General features: G+C 35.4%; 1 protein-coding gene across 2 annotated transcripts in view; it reads right to left on the bottom strand.

The window, feature by feature from the left end:
- The window catches only part of LOC111161373 (MNAT1, CDK activating kinase assembly factor), a 209,836-nt gene that overhangs the window by 31,218 nt on the left and 160,327 nt on the right, over positions 1 to 18,291 (bottom strand). The window lies entirely within an intron of this gene.

Below are 18,291 nucleotides of genomic sequence, written 5' to 3'. Positions count from 1 at the left end.
AGTCTTTTAAAAAAATAAAAATAAATAAATAAAATTCATATATATATATATAAGATATATATATTCAATATTATATATAATATATAAATAAATAAAATTCATATTTATACATAAAAATATATATATTTCCTGCAATATAAATGATAAACTATAAGCCTTTAATAAACATCCAAGTGAAAACAGAAAAACAGGGGTGCCTGGGTGACTCAGTCAGTTAACCATCCCACTCTTGATTTCAGCTCAGGTCGTGATCTCAGGGTTGTGAGCCTGCATCAAGCCCTGTATCAGGCTTGCTCTAAGTGTGGAGCCTGCTTAAGATTCTCTCCCTCCCCTCTGCTACTGCTTCTTCCACTCCTACTCCTACTTCCACTCCTACTCTCTCAAAACACTCTCTCTTAAAAAAAAAAAAAAAAATCTCCCCCAAAACACAACAAAACAAAAAACAGTATATAATTTGGTTTTTCCAAATCAGAACTATATAGTCCCATTATATCATAACCTAAGATAATCTAGCACACATATTTTTTTGCTGATATCAATAAGTAGATGCTTAAAGCATTTAACCAGACACTTTAGTTTTTAAAGAAGATGACTATCTAATTGCAGTGGGTACAGCAGTAGCACTGGACAGCAGTGGTGGTGGTAGTGACAACAGCAAGAGCAGTTATCATTTATTAAGGGCTTACTATATGCACGGTATTTTACTAAGCCCCTTAGTACTCTTATCTCATTTGTTCCACACAACAGCCCTACAAAGAAGATATTATAGTTCTCATTTTAGATGTGAGGAAATTGAGACTTAGAGAGGTTAAGCCACTTGTAAAATGTTATAGAACATTTACAACATAATACACGATGCAGTAAGGTTTAGAACCCAATAAGCAGGGCAACTCCACTGCCTCCCCCAAACCTATGCCTGAATTTTCTTACCATTTAAAATACAAAAAGGAAAAAAATAACTAATAAACAACACAAATAAAAATGTACTAAGGTACAAAAAATTCTACTTTACCAGAATTACTTTCATGGAAAACACTATCTGTATTTGTTTGTACTCTTTATTTGCTTAAAGAGAAACTCTTGATAAACTTGAGAAAAAGATGAAACACTGAGTTCCTCCCATGAGCACTGAAATGTAGAAGAAAAGAGACTTCCATAAGGTATGGGAAGGAATTTCTGTAATTAACAGAAAAAGAAAACAAAAGAGAAGAAGCAAATCCAACAAAAATGACTTAAGATTATAGCTGCAGGTAGGTGATACTATCCCTCCTTTTGTAACCCTAAGTCTCTAAGAAAATATGAGGAGATTTTTGGGGGGAATTCATAGAAGCCACAAACTTCTATATCCAAGGTATCACAGGGTGGGACAGAGCTTCTTAATGGATTATCTGAGGGGTGCATGGGTGGCTCAGTCAGTTAAGTGTCTGCCTTTTTGGCTCAGGTCAGGATCCTGGGGTCCTGGGATCAAGTCCCACATTGGGCTCCCTGTTCAGCAGGGAGTCTGCTTTTCCCTCTACCCATCACCCCTGCTCATGATATCTCTCACTCTCTCTCAAATAAATAAATAAAATCTTTAAAAAAAAAAAAGGATTATCTTAGCATAGAACTAGACAGGGAGGTAAACAAGGGAAAGACAAACTTATGTGGATGGCTGTAGACTGTCAATAGCTATTGAATTGTTGAGATACATGTTTCAGATGTGATTATGCTTTTTATTTAAATGACAAAGGAAGGTGTATCATTTCCTCCTTTGAGAACAAAAACTGTCATTAAATAAATAAGTGGGGAATTGTCAATAATGCTCCCTACCTTTTTTCTTCACACTATTCCTTAAAATTATTTTTTTTCAGGATTATCATGATTACTTTTTTTTCATTTGAATTTATTTTCTTAAAATTGAAGTATCATTAACATACAGTGTTATATTAGTTTCAGGTATACCATATAGTGATTCAAAAATTCTATTCATTACTCAATGCTATTCAAGGTTAAGTATGCTCTTGATCCTCTCTTATCTATTTCAGCCCTCCCACGCACCCTCTAGCTACTACATTTATTGTCTGTATTTAAGAGTCTGTTCGTTTATTTATCTCTTTTTTAATTTGTTTGCTCATTTGATTTGTTTCTTAAATTCCAGATGAGTGAAATCATATGGTATTTGTCTTTCTCTAAGCAACTTATTTCTCTAAGCAACTTATTTCACTAAGCATTATACTCTCTAGGTTCATTCATGTTGTTTCAAATGGCAAGATTTCATTCTTCTTTATGGCTGAATAATACTCCATTGCCTGTGTCTGTGTGTGCGTGTGTGCACGCGCGCGCACACACACACATATATCACAGCTTCTCCGTCCCATTCGTCTGTGGATAGGCACTTGGGTTGCTTCCATATCTTGGCTATTGTAAATGTAAATGATGCTGAAATACACACAGGGGTGCATGTATCTTTTCAAATTAGTGTCTTTGTTTTCTTTGTGTAAATACCCAGTAGTGGAATTACTGGATCAAGTGGTAATTCTTATCTACGATTGGTTCCTTAAATTCTTATCTATCATTGCCCATTATTTTGTTAAAAGCAAAAATGAAATCATTGGGACAAAACTTCTTACCTGCTACTTTGTCTATTTTAAAGCATTAAAAACCCATAGCAGTTTTCCTCAAAAATAAACTACATATTTCAATAATTAGAAAACAAAGGCTAACATTAAACTAAACCCCAAAACTATAGGAAGAATGGCAATACAACCATTTATCATTGAGTTGATACACTTAATTGATCAAATGAGGTAGCAGAAAAAAGAAAAGTAGGAAAACTCAGTAGCTCTAAAAATAGCACACCTAATACAAACAGATTCCAAGAGACTAGACTTTTCCATATTGTATTTTCATATCCTACCAGTAAGTATTCTAGGGTCTTAGATATATTGTCTCAACTAGTCAAAACAAGCTAGGTGCTGTTATTATATCCATTTCATAAAGGAGGAAACAAAGACACTGAATGATTAAGCAACTTGTCCAGAGTAATAAATCAGCAAGAACATAGTCAAGATTTAAACCCAGGCAATATAACTCCAAAAATCCTTCTCACAACTTCTGTACTACACTGCATCTTATTATTATTTGCAAAGTGATTTATGTACCCTCAAAGATTTATTTTTAAGATTACTATTATATTTATTATATCCAATTTTCAGGAAATAGAAAACATGCTATTTGAAATTGTGAGACAAAATCATGAATATTTAATTACTCAGAAATAAGCACAACCTCTGAACATGGCTTTAAAAATGGTAAGTGCTAGAACACGGGATAAGAAATAGTAAAATAACAACTGTGGAGTGTGTTTAACTGTCTTGGGAATTAATGTCAATAGTGTAGACTAAGATTCTTAAGTAAGTGACATTAAATGTAAGTATTATATATGCATGTAACTGTAAACCTCTTACAACTAATGTTCTAAAGGGGTAAACTAAAATGTAGCTAGCACTTAAAGAAGCATGAAAAGCAAAAAACAAAGAACTGAAATACTTGCACACTCTTCCTATGACATTTTGAACCATATTTAATCATTCAACCATATCCTTAAGGGAAAAAAAACCTTCAAATTTTCTTAAAATGGCAACGTCTTCCTAAAAATGAAATGAAATATTATACTAAGTGTAATTACATTACTGGGATGCAAACCAATTTATGATGAACCAAAACTGAATACTTATGGCATAATTTAAAGTTGTGGTAGCTTTGCAAGGAAAAAGAAAAACTAAATATTATTCTCTTAAAAAGCTTTTTTATACAAAAAAATGAAACACATTTTTAATAAATACGAATGAATAAGAAACTAATTTGTCAGTCTAATTTTAGACTGCACTTAACATAAGAAAAAAAGTAATAGGACTTTAATAACACTTGTTTGAGAGAAGTCATTTCCTGTTAAGTAATAATACATTCCTGATGTCACTGGGTGGCAAAGTATGAGTACTAAAAGAAAGCGTCTGCATGCTTTGGTAAGAAAACCTCATTTTTCCCATGTGCAACTGGAACCAATATCATTCCAATTTGAAAGTATCTGTCTTTCGTAAGGCTAAAAAAGAAGGAAGCAAAATGAATAATATAGTTGAGTACATAAAATGAAAAGGATTCTCTATCATCTTTTTCTGTTTGGTATCATCTATCAAATAAGTTATGGAAAATAAAACTGGAATTAAAAATGAATGGCAATTTCATTTGCAACAACATGGACGGACCCAGAGATTAACAACTAAGTGAAATAAGTCAGAAGGAGAAAGACAAATATGATTGCACTTACATGTAGATTCTAAAAAACAAAAAAAAATCAAAGGCAAGAAACAGATATAAATACACAGAACAAACTAATGGTTGCCAGAGAGGAAGTAGGGGGGATGGGCCATATGGATGAAGGGAGTAGAGGTACAGGCTTCCAGTTATGGAATGAATAAGTCACAGGGATGAAAGGTACAGCATAGGTAATACAGTCAATGATACTGCAACAGCATTGTATAGTGATGAATGGTAGCTACACTTGTGGTGAGCATAGCATAACCTATAGAACCACCCAATCACCATGCTGAATACCTGAAACTAATGTAACATTTTGTATCAATTATACCTCAATTTAAAAAAAAAAGTTTAAAACATGAATGGCAAATAATCAATCTGCTGATCATCAGAAAAATAACATTAGCATAATGGTAACTATACTGAGAGGAGCAACTTGTTTTAAATGAAGTTGTGATTTTTAAACAGTAATGTAAACTTATATAGGTAGAAATCCATCAAACAAATGAAAGAGACCATGTAGCATATAAACATGATGGGGACTGGCTCAGTCACCCAACGAAGATGATACTGTTCTCCACATATTAAGAAAGCAGAAGTGTGGGGCGCCTGGGTGGCTCAGTGGGTTAAAGCCTCTGCCTTCAGCTCAGGTCATGATCTCGGGGTCCTGGGATTGAGCTGGGCTCTCTGCTGAGCAGGGAGCCTGTTTCCTCCTCTCTCTCTCTCTCTCTGCCTGCTTGTGATTTCTCTCTCTGTGTGTCAAATAAATAAAATCTTTAAAAAAAAAAAAAAAAAGAAAGAAAGCAGAAGTGTAAGGGTAGAGGGCAGGTTAAGAACATTAACATGATACAATAAAATATTTTGTGCTACTGACTACAGAGTTTACAAAAATGACATAACTGTATCTTAGATTACAAACAAACATAACCAAATAGAATAACAAACCCAAAGACAGTCTTTGAAAGAGCTTTTTTTTCCCAAGACAGATTACCAACTGCAGAATAAAGATAAGAGGAAGAGAAAAAGAAAAAGAAAAAAAAATAAAATTAAAAAAAGAGATTTTAACTTTTCTAGACAGAAAAGCCCAAGGCGCCTGTACAAAGCAAAATTAAAGACACATACTACAAGGAGAAAAAACTTGGTAATTAAGTAAAAAGTGGATTAAAAGGGCTCCTGGGTGAGCTCAGTCCATTGGGCGGCTACCTTCGGCTTGGGTCATGATCCCAGGGTCCTGGGATCAAGCCCTGCATCAGGCTCCCTGCTCAGCCAGAATCCTGCTTCTCCCTCTCTTCCACTCTCCCTGCTTGTATTCCCTCTCTTGCTGTGTCTCTCTCCATCAAATAAATAAAATCTTAAAAAAAAAAAAAATAAAGTGGATTAAAAGTATTATCCCTGGAGTATGAAGTTTGGACTTGAGAAAAATTAGTAATAGGAAGAAGTCTGAACATTCTAAAAAAGGCAAACATTAAAGTACAAGCTATCCTATGGACAAATAGCTTGCTTATTCCCCAAATCACGAAACAAAAGATTTAAATAGTTGTGTAAATTTAAAGTTAGCTGTGTACCTAAAGGAGTACATAATTAATTCACCAATATTTTTTAAAACTTTCAGAATATATAAAAAATCTGTTACCTTGACAAGTAAACAATTCCTCTCAGATGCTAACAGAACTCCACAGCTGTAATATATGCTTTAAATTACATATTCATAACATACATACTTATGTATGTATACATACATACAGGTTTTAACATGGTAGCAGTACTCACCCACACTGACTAAATCATAAATACTAACAGTTTCAGCATTATTAAATAAAAAATTTAGGTCTAAAATATCCACACGCAGATTTTTTTAAATTAAGGACACTAAGACAAAAATTGGAGAACTACTTGAATACAAAATTTTAAGTTACATCCAATGTTACAACAGTCTTTGTTAAGGCAGAAGTTTTTACAGTCTACCTACTTTTATCCAGCCCAGCAGCTGTGGCAAGTGGTAGTGGTGAATCAGAAGGAAGTGGCAGCTGCAAATATTCTGGGGCAACAGAATAATGGAGTCCCTGTCCCTCTCTGACTTCTCTCCTTGGACCTCCCTCGACACAGTAGGCAACAAGAGCAAGCAGTGAGAAATAAAGCCTGAAGTAGCTGCCTTAATACTCTGATGCTTGTAGCTCTCACCCATAAAGACTTACGTCCAAGTGTCATATTCTGCAGGCCATGTAAAACTCCGAAGGAGTCCTTCTCTCTATGAAAGTCATGAGAGTTGGGCAGGCATCCAAGCCAAAAACTTTGGCATTTTCTTAGACTCTCCACATGAAGTCAGTTGCCAAATCCTATTAATTCTACCCCTAAATCTCTCTTGGATTCATTCTCTTAACTCCATCCTCACTATTTAGACCCCTCTATTTTAGGCTCTTTTTTTATTTCAGCCTATTCTAATACATCATACACACTGCTGCTCTGACAAGTATTTTTCTAAAATATAAATCTGAATATGTCACCTATTAAAAGTTCCTCAACTGCTCCCAATTACTAAAAGTGTATGGTCCAGGGGTGCCTGACTGACTCAATCAGGACAGCATGCAATTCTTGATCTTGGGGGTATAAGTTCAAGCCCCACATTGGGTGTAGAGATTGCTTAAAAATAAAATCTTGGGGAAAAAAATGTATATAGATAGTCCAAAACCCATATAGAGAGGACAGAAAAACACAGTGGTCTTTCAACCTTGATTTAAGAGAGTAATTTAAGAGTTAAATGGGAAGTAAATAGGGAAAATGTGTACTACCTAAAATACTTACTATGGTAAATAAGACTCCTGATGCTCTGGAATCCTAACCAGTTTCTTGTCACTCCTTGTTACAAACCCTGTGCTCTAGTCAGACTGAACTACTTATATTTCTGTCAAAAGCACCATGTTCTTTCAAATCTCACTCCTTCTCCTCCAACAGAATGGTGCTACTGGCAGACTCAAATTTATCCTTTAAAATGGAACTGAAATTCCACCATCTCTTGAAGCCTTCCTTGACCCTCTCCCAAATAATGATATACTTGTTTACATGACAGTCTCCATCTCCACAAGTTAGCTCTTGAGGAAGGAACCATGGATGGTTGGTATTCATAATTTAAGCTCACAGCACAATTATACTTAATACACTTCCAAAAGAAGAATAATCTTGGCAGTTGGCACTATCATGCCTCTCTGTTATAGCTCTCAAATTCTCTTCAGTCTAAAAAAGTCATTTCAGGGAAAGATGATTCAGATGATTTTACAGGAAAGTTATGTCAAGAACATTCTTATGCTATTGAGATGGTTTCAGAACACAGAAAACAGTTTATGAAGCAGACAAAAGATTGACTTTAAAATCTTCAAAATACCATACTGCAACTGTGTTTAGGATTAAAGATCTGAAGATCTTCAAGAAAACACTACTAATTTGAGTCTAGTGTTATATTAAAGAAGCAATAAAAAATAAGTAAAATTTAAAAATTTAAAAATAAAGCCATTTCAGAATCATCTGCCTTGAAGAGGCACTGTGGGATGAGGTGAAGTGGGGTGCAAGGAGATGAAAACACAAAAATGAGTAAGAGATATTCCCAGACTTCGAAGAACTTACAATCTACAGGGAAAAGACTGACAAAAAAAGATTAAAGAGGAAGATGAATCTCTAGTAATAAGGATTTTGAAGGAAGTTGTCTTAAGTAAATACTCTGGAATTAACTGATGATAGTATCTGTAACACAGCCAAAACTAAACACTGCCTCAATGACCTCTAACTTTCAACCTGGAAAAGCAACTAAGGGAGCCAATTTTGCTTTACCAAAGCATATTATATTTTTCTGACCTGTGAATACAAATATTTTGAGTTTGAAGACTGAGACAAAATTTAAACCTTTTGGCATTAGAGGGTTAGGTGTCTGAGGTTGAAAGAAGCTGGTTCCTGTCAAAATGTTTCCTGACTTAGGAATCAGAGACCCTCTTGGATCTAAAACAGTAATAATAAATATTTACTTCAGGACTTAATTATAAATTGACAGCAAAGATGTGAAATGTTTCCTTACAGTTTTCACATTTAAAATTAAACATTCCTCAAGCTTAATGTACACCTCGTCTAACACTCACTATTACTATTCCAGAGAGGTTCAAAGACAAAACAATATTCCTAAGGTCAAGAAAAAAGTTCAAGACTCTACAGTCACATAGCTTTGCTTACAGTAAGAATTACTGAGGATGATATGCAAAACATGTGGCTTTAAAGGAAATTCAATGGGGAAAAGATAATTTTTTCAACAAATGGTATTGGGACAATTGGGTAACTATGCAAAAAAATGAACTTGGACCTGATCTCACACCATCACAAAAACATTAACTTGGCATAGATCAGAGACCTAAATGTAAAGACTAAAACTATAAAAACTTTTAGAGGAAAACATAGAGGAGGAAATCTCTAAAGCCTTCAGGTAGGCAAAGTCATCTTGGATAAGACACCAAAAGCATGATCCATGAAAGAAAAAAACTGGTAAGCTGGATTTGATAAAAATTCAACTACATTTATGTTTCAAAAGACACCATTAACACATGAAAAAATAAACCACACTCTGGGAAAAAATACTGACAAGTTATGATTCTAAAAAAGAATTGATATCAGAATATATAAATAACTCTTACAACTTAGTAAGACAAATTTTAAAATGGGCAATAGATCTGAACAGGTATCTCAACAAAAAAGGTACCTGAATGGTTCATAAGGATATAAAAAGATGTTTAACACCATTAGTCAACAGGAAAACGTAAACTAAATATGCATTGGGATACTACATTTTACCCACTAAAACAGTTACAATCAAAATGACAGGTATTACTGGGCGCCTGTGTGGCTCAGTCAGTTAAGCAATGGACTCTTGATTTTGGCTCAGGTCGTGATCTCAGGGTCCTGAGATCCAGCCCTGAGTAAGGCTCAGGCCTCAGAGGGGAGTCTGCTTGAGGTTCACTCTCTTCCTCTCCCTCTGCCCCTCCCCTTACTTGTGAACACAGATGCATGCACTCTCTCTATCTTAAATAAATAAAATCCTGGGGCATGTGGGTGGCTCAGTTGGTTAAGCATTTGTCTTCGGCTCAGGTCATGATCCCAAGATCCTGGGATTAAGCCCCACATCAGGCTTCCTGCTCAGTGGGGAGCCTGCCTCTCTGTCTTCCTCTCCCTCCCATCCCTCCCACTTGTGCTCTCTCTGTTAAACAGATAGACAAACAGACAACAAACAAACAAATAAATAAAATCTTTTAAAATGACAATAATACCTTGGGACCATGCTCATACCAGGACAAAAGGGTAATAGTTTCTTAGAAACTCATTCTACTTTGGGGACTGGAAATATTCTGTACCTTTTCAAAAGCTAAACAGAAGCCCACTCATCTCTTCCTGACTCCTACTCTCACCCTGTGCACGTGCACACACACACTGCTAAGGATACGGAAAAACAGGAACCCTCACACTAGGGGCAATGTTAAAACATGTTACAGCCGCCTTGGACAGTAGTTCCTATACTTACACCTAGGTATATACCTAAGAGAAATGAAAACATAAGTCCATACAAGGACTTATATATGAATATTCATAGCAATATTATTCATAATGCCCAAAATGTAGAAACAACCCAGAAGTCCATCAATTTATGAATGGATAAGGCAGATAATAGATAAAGGGTTGTATATCCATCAATGGAATATTATTCAGCAACAAAAAAAATGAAATATGCTACAATATGAACTCAAAAACATGAAAGAAGCCAGACACAAAAGACTTCATATTATATGATTACATTTACACAAGATGTATAGATAGGCAAATTTATAGAGACAAAAAGGAGGTGAAAATGGTTGCCCATGTCTAGGGGTGGGAAATGGAGAATAATTGTAAACTGACATGATGAATCTTTTTGGGGTGATGGAAAAGTTATAACACTGGATTGTGGTCAGGCTCAGTACAAAATAAAAAGGCTCAAAAAGAATTTTATTTTTTCTCTTTCTTCAGTGATTTCTCTAGACCTGTCATAGTACTTCCTATTTGCTACTTAAAACTGGGATCCTTCTAGCATGACGATACTCACTGAGTGAGTGCAGACCCTCCCAGGCATGCAGGGCACATATATCCAGTCCTGACCTTCCCTGTGTCCACAGCCCTGCTGGTGGTGGCAATAGCAGCAGGAACTGAGCAGGGGCAGGGAGTAAATGGCCTAGAACATGTTGCAGTGAGGTGGGCAGGTGTATGTGGCTCCGAGCCCACTAAGGTATGCTCCACTGTTCCATCACACTTCACTGACAAAACACGAATTCAAAGATAAAATTATTAAGAATTTCAAGATGATGACTAAAGAGCACTGAACTCCAAGTACAGGGCCCCTTTCTGAGCATGGGACTGCACTGGTCATATATACATGAATCAGGACTTAATTGTGGTGATGGCTGCACAACTTGGTAAATTTACCAAAATTAACTGAATCATACACTTAAAATGGGTGAACTCTATAGTATGCAAATTATATGGCAACAGAGCTTTGTGGGTTTTTTGGGGTTTTTTTGTGTGTGTGTGACTTTAAGTCGTTGGTGGCAGCATACTCAAATTTACCAAAGGAGTAAAGCATCATAAGAGAGTACTTGACGTCTAGGCCTTTATGTCTAGGCCTAAGTGAGTAAATCAGCCTAAGGACCTTTACCAGAACCAGGAAAGGATACCCTACAAAAAAGAAATTTTATCTCAGAAAGCTCCTGTCAGGTCAGAGGATAAGGTTCTCTTTTTTGAATATGTAAACTGACTACTCTGTAGATAGAACAGGGGTGACTTCTGAGGTAATGAGTTTATCTCATGACTGGAGAAGACCTCTTAGATGCTAGAGGTTTCTAAAGGGAGAGTAAGGCCAAATGAAGAGCATTGTGTTCAAACTCTACGATTAAGACTGAATCTCTATCAGGGTGCCTGGGTGGCTCAGTAGGTTGAACAACCAATTCATGGTTTCTCAGACTCTTGGTTTGGCTTAGGTCATGATCTCAGGGTCTTGGGATTGAGCCCCGAAACAGTCCAGGTGCTCAGCATGGAGCCTGCTTGCCCCTCCTCCAACCCCTCCCATCACTCACTCGCTCACACATACTCTCTAAAATAAATAAAATCTTTAAAAAAGAGGTAATCTCCATCAAAAGATCTCTTACACTTACAATTCCAAATGCTTAATTATTTCTGCCTGAGCCTACTCTGACTCAATGAACCACAGGCCTATACCTCTACGCTGGAGTTGTGATAACGTAAGTGCTCTTGAAAGACCTCACATTCTGCCAAAATGCATACCCCAAATTATGGGTAAAACAGGACTGAGGCAGTTCACACAAAACCTATGCAAAATCCATAATCACAGTACTAACAAAAACATTAATAATCCTCCCAAAAGTAATAGCATGGTTTATTTTAAAAGTTGGATTAAGGGCGCCTGGATGGCTCAGTGGGTTAAAGTCTCTGCCTTCAGCTCAGGTTTTATCCCAGGGTCCTGGGATCAAGGCCCGCATCAGGCTCTCTGCTCAGCGGGGAGCCTGCTTCCCTCCCCCTCTCTCTGCCTGCCTCTCTGCCTACTTGTGATCTCTGTCTGTCAAATAAATAAATTTTAAAAAATCTAAAAAAAAAAAAAAGTAAAAGGTGGTTTAAGTTCCAAATAAATGGGTAATATAGTAAATATACCTTTTAGGTTAAAGAAAAAAGTAAATGTAATTTGATGGGAAAGAGTTGTAAGAAAGGGGTAAGGATGCCAACTCATGAAAACAAGGGCAAATGCATAAAAATTGGGGAGAACTCCAAAAACAGCACTTCTAAGAGACAGTACATGGCAAAGCTAAGCCAAAAGGAAGAACATGGTGAGAATGGGCATCCTGTATAGTACGTTATTCATTTTTCTGTGGCTTGCTGCTTGCATTCGTCTGTGTTAATGTATCTGTATATCTGAGTTCAGCTGCTATTACCAGATAACATAACTCATTATCTACTGGAGAAAATAATGTGTAAACCAAAATGACTCTCATATTTTATAGCTATCATTCCTCTATTAACATTCACATATGAGTTAATTTGTGTTAAAGATATGTGTGTGTTCTAGAAACAGGTGATTTAACAGGACAGACTGCATTTGATCTACTACCTGCTTCAACTTTTCTCCAATTTGTTTACTTTCCCTTACCTATTCCCTAGTTTACTTTACCCAAGATCCACAGTGCTAGATACAGTGATCACATCTGTGGAACACCTTTCAGATAATTTTTCTCTCTATGTACTTAGCATTTTGTTTTCAGAGTTGGGGGTGGGGATGGTGTCTATCAGGATGGCTTTACAATACAGCAAAGAGATTTAATATATATCCTTATTTCTTCATTCTTCTTAAATTAGATGAATGAATACAGTACTGTTCCCCGCCCCAGTCCCTCAGGGGATGCTTAGAACCACAAATAATACCAAACCCTGTACGTACTATGTTTTTCCTATATATACACGCACATATGATAAAGTTTAATTTATAAATTAGGCACAATAAGAGATTAACAACAATAATAATAAATTAGAACAAATGTAATATACTATAATAAAAGTTATCTCAATGTGGTCTCTCTCTAGAAATACCTTACTGTACCATACTCACCCTTCTTTTTCTAATTACATGAGATAAAATGCCTACATGATTAGATGAAGTGAAGTAGATGACAGGAATTGTGCCACAGTATTAGCCTACTATTGACCCTCTGAAAATAAGTCAGAAGGAAGACCAGCTGCATGCAGACTCTGGTTGACCTCAGGTAACTGAAACCACGGAAAGCAAGAATGGACTGGGGAGAGGGGGGTGTGGCTACTGTACTTCATTTAATTCTCACATTGAAAAACAATTTGTTAATTTTTCTAACTATAACACTAAACAGAAAAAAAGTACTTTCCCACCATAATCTATACCACAGTTTTGCCATTTTCAAGGCACAGAACATAATTTTTTTTAAAAATCAGGCACTGAATTTGAACAGCTCTGTAATGCTGGCTGAAGCTTCATAATAAAAATTTTTGTGCAAATTGTAAGTTCTAAGTATATGTGAACTTATGTATGTAATAATGTTATGTCTCCCCAAATTAAAAAATAACTATTATTACTCTTAGAAATTATGGTTACAAATATTGACATAAATGCTAGTAACTTAGAAAAATCTACTGGTCAAACAAGTTTTCATCATTAAAAAGATGCAAACTATTGGGACGCCTGAGTGGCTCAGTTAAGCCTCTGCCTTCGGCTCAGGTCATAATCCTGGGGTCCTGGGATCAAGTACCACATAGGGCTCCTTGCTCAGCAAGGAGGCTACTTCTCCCTCTGCCTGCCATTCCCCTTGCTTGTGCTCTCTCTCTCTGACAAATAAATAAATAAAACCTTAAAAGAAAAAGAAAAAAAAAAAAGATGCAAACGATTGAGCCAACAAAAGGTAAAACACGTATTTCCTGAAACAAGCTTTTTTATTTTACTTTTAACATTTCTTCTCTTTTATAGCGGTGGTCATTATATTTATTAATGTTCACATGCCAGACGTTAAAAGTCCTTTAACCTCAGATGGGCCTCAGAAGCACTTCTATCTTTCAGTCCAGGGATTTTTACTAATGAAATGATAGGAAGATTACACAAAAATTTAGCAACAATCTATTTATAAAATAAGTGAAAAATGACCTAAATCACCATAGTGAGATTTATCTCTATCTAATATAGAACTGCTTAAATTACGATAAGAAAAACTTTAAATGATGCTATGGATAAATATGGAAAGATAGTCAAAACACAGTAAGTTAAAAGAGATAACAAACTAACATAGCAAGCATAAAATATGCGCTATACATGAATATAGGAAAAGGTCTACGAAGCTATTTACCAACGCTAAACTAATGATCCTCGAAGTATGGTTCCCCAATCAACAGCATCAGCATCACTTGGAACTTGTTAGATATGAAATTCTGGGGGCACGTGGGTGGCTCAGTTCATTAAGCATTTGACTCTTGATTTCAGCTCAGGTCATGATCTCAGGGGCTCATGTCAGGATCTCACGGTCATGAGATCCAGCCCACATCTGGCTCCATGTTGTTTGTATGCTAGAGATTCTCTTCCTCTATCCCTACCCCTGCTCTTGCATGTACGCACGTGTGCTCTCTCTCTCTAAAATAAACAAATAAATCTTAAAAAAAAAAAAAAGACATGACAATTCTGGGGCTCCATTCCAGTCCTATTAAATTAGAAACCGTGGAGGTAGGACCCATCAATCTGTTTCAGTAAATCCTCTGACTGATTCTGATGAACACCGAAGTTTGAGAACCATTATTCAAGATCCCTTATTGGGATCAGGATCCTTTGAGACTCTGATGACAACTACGAACTTTCTCCCAGAATAGTGCACATTTGGAATGCTCAACTTTACGTGTATTTCACAGACAAACAGCAGAGGGTATTTGCAGTGGTACAATATTATCCTCAATGGAGCATATCTACTGAGCCCTAGGGCTCTATCTACAACAAAAACCCATACATAACTGCATATAAGTTGCCAAAATTAAACAAGAAAAATGAAAGAACCAGAAAACTGTAAACCAAATCCTCAAGTCTGGCACACCAGTATTTCTTCTGGTTTGTCTTCACTTACTCAAATTCCAAGGCTGACACAAAATCTCCTGGGTTTAACTTTCCAAACTTCTGAACTTTATTGAGTTTATAGGTTGAACTTGTGCCCTTTGCAATGGAGAATTCTCACATGATCACTATTCCATTTGACTATCAATCTGTACTTCCTGGCCTTAAGAGAAAAACTTTCAAAGTTTTTTTTTTTCTGATTTCTGAACAATGTGAATGTTTTAAAAACAAAGAAGCATAGAACTCCCATGTCCTATGATTTAAGTATTTAAATGATTTCCTTTAACTTATAATAAGAAGTAACATCAAACTACACAGACTTCCAAGTTACAGCTTCTTAAGAAAACAAAGGCTGCAAATTAGAAGATTTAATTAGGCAGTCTGTAATCATCTCCTAATTGTATTCTTCAAAATCAACCGCAGGTTTCTGTGGAAACATATGCATCTCCTATGATAATAAAGTTTAACCATAAAAAAAATGAATGTTATTCTAAGAAAAATAATCCAACTCTCTCTCTTTTTTTTTTTTTTAAACACTATATGCACACCTGCTATTCTCCTATCAATCCAAGCAGGAAACTATTTCTCCTCTACATCATGAGCAATAGAAAAGTACTTATTAAAACATTAATCACAGTCCATTATATTCTGACCCACTGCCAAAAGTTCCCATTACATCACTGAAAATATCTATTAACTCAAACTTGCTTCTGACAAGTTACAGGAGTGTAGTGTTTAGAATTTAGTAATGTAAGTCAGTTTAAAAAGAACAGTTACACAATTGATTTTGCAGTGGCAGCAAAAATAATTTTTTTTCCGACATTTACTACCAACAGGTTGATTTAACTGGTGTTTCTACTGTAAAATTATTTAAAAATTATTTCAAATTTCACCTAGCATTATTAAACACATTTACTATGAAAGTATTAAGTACAGGTGACTGGTCAAAGAATTTCAAAATGTGCTGAATACACCACTGTATGTAAAACTATACTGTCTTGTGTAAATATGGGCCTTGTTTAGAGCCATGTCTCACAGGAAATTGTAGCAAATGAAAACCATCCCTGTTTTTCCACTCCCACTTGTTAGGATTTATGTTTTTACATTGAAAACCAGTTATCCAAAGAAACAACAACGACAACAAACATGGCAACATTACCTTCAAATAGGAATAATGACTACTTCATTCTTACCATATTAAAAATAACTGAACTTTAATAGAGGCAAAGCTTGAATATATTGTGAGTCTATACCAGCAGAACCAACTATCTAGTTTTCACTTGTTGAATATTTGTTTGAAGAGTGGGGACATGGACTTCTTCCAAACCAGGGGGAAGGGAATCAAATATATTTGATACTATAATCAAATATATTTGATAATATTTATTATCAAATAAATTTATTTATCAAATAAATTTATTTATCAAATAATTATTTATCAAATAATATTTGATAAGAAAATGATAAGAAAACAGCATAGGAGATTTGAGTAATTTTTTCCCAAGGATAGAGACTACTGACAAATTATGATTTGCATACTGAAAAAAAAAAAAACAGTGGTAGAAACACTGGCAATTTTTCTTCTGTTTACTTATATTTTTTTAAGTTTTTCTATAAAGGACACATATTAATTTATAATGGAAAAAACTTAATGAACTTATTTACTTTAATACAAGCTCTTAAGAAAATTACATGTGACTCCAAGATGACTGGAGAAGATTCTTAGAACATAAAAAGTTTACTTGTCTTAGCATATTATATTGTACACATTTTCTTTCAAATTTAAATTTTTATAATCTCTATTCTTTCTGAAATGAACGACAATTTCTGAAGTTTCTATAAAATCCAATGTTTCTTATGCTTGATGCTTAATTTAGTTAGAAGATTCATGGCAGAAGGATTTAGAAAAACTAAAGCATGAATTATACCTTACTTAATAAAAAGACAGAAAAGAAAACAGACCTAGGTGACAATCATAGAACATGTTAACTATAAATAGAGGGTTCTTTAACCCAAGAACCAACAAGTTTTACATTTGAAAGGTTAAAAGAGTCACCAAGCTACACATGTCTAATAATTTCCTAACAACTCAATCTCCAGATTATTTTACCTTTTTTTAAGGAAATACAATTTCTATATATCTAAAGAAAATTAAGTAATCTCTACTTGGAAGTGTTTTTTAAGAAAATATGAATCTGGGCACCTGGGTGGCTCAGTGGGTTAAGCCTCTGCCTTCAGCTCAGGTCATGATCTCAGGGACCTGGGATCGAGTCCCGCATTGGGCTCTCTGCTCAGCAGGGAGCCTGCTTCCTCCTCTCTCTGCCTGCCTCTCTGCCTACTTGTGATCTCTGTCTGTCAAATAAATAAATAAAATCTTTAAAAAAAGAAAAGAAAAGAAAATATGAATCTTTCAGGGCACATCTCAAAATGGTTAACCTGAATCCTAGCCTGGGATCCTGAGTTCCCACCAAAAAAATGAAGAATTAGTAAGTGATCACACATTTTACAGTACCTCCAATTAATGGTCTAACCAACATATAATTAAAAGAGTGACTTTTCTTGCTGATGTTTTTAAAGACCCACATTTCATATAGGCACAGAAATATTATCCCCAATGTGAATATAAATATTTAAGTGATTAATTTAAACTCTACATTGTATTACTGAAGTCATTATTTACAAAACTCAAAGCTGCCTCTAAAAACACTTAACATATTTCTATGGTCAACTCATCTTCGACAAAGCAGGAAAGAATGTACAATGGAAAAAAGACAGTCTCTTCAACAAATGATGTTGGGAAAATTGGACACCCACGTGCAGAAAAATGAAACTGGACCATTTCCTTACACCACACACGAAAATAAGACTCAAAATGGATGAAGGACCTCAATGTGAGAAAGGAATCCATCAAAATCCTTGAAGAGAACACAGGCAGCAACCTTTTCGACCTCAGCCGCAGCAACTTCTTCCTAGGAACATCGCCAAAGGCAAGGGAAGCAAAGGCAAAAATGAACTATTGGGACTTCATCAAGATCAAAAGCTTTTGCAGAGCAAAGGAAACAGTTAACAAAACCAAAAGAAAACTGACAGAATGGGAGAAGATATTTGCAAATGACATATCAGATAAAGGGCTAGTGTCCAAAATCTATAAAGAACTTACCAAACTCAACACCCAAAGAACAAATAATCCAGTCAAGAAATGGGCAGAGGACATGAACAGACATTTCTGCAAAGAAGACATCCAGATGGCCAACAGACACATGAAAAAGTGCTCCACATCATTCGGCATCAGGGAAATACAAATCAAAACCACA

This window comes from Enhydra lutris, unplaced genomic scaffold (genome assembly GCF_002288905.1).
Source record: "Enhydra lutris kenyoni isolate GAN:26980312 unplaced genomic scaffold, ASM228890v2 scaffoldscaffold4, whole genome shotgun sequence".
In the NCBI taxonomy this organism is placed as follows: Eukaryota; Metazoa; Chordata; class Mammalia; order Carnivora; family Mustelidae; genus Enhydra; species Enhydra lutris.
The sequence above is the reverse complement of the archived record's forward strand: the minus strand, read 5'-3'. Positions and strand labels throughout refer to the sequence as shown.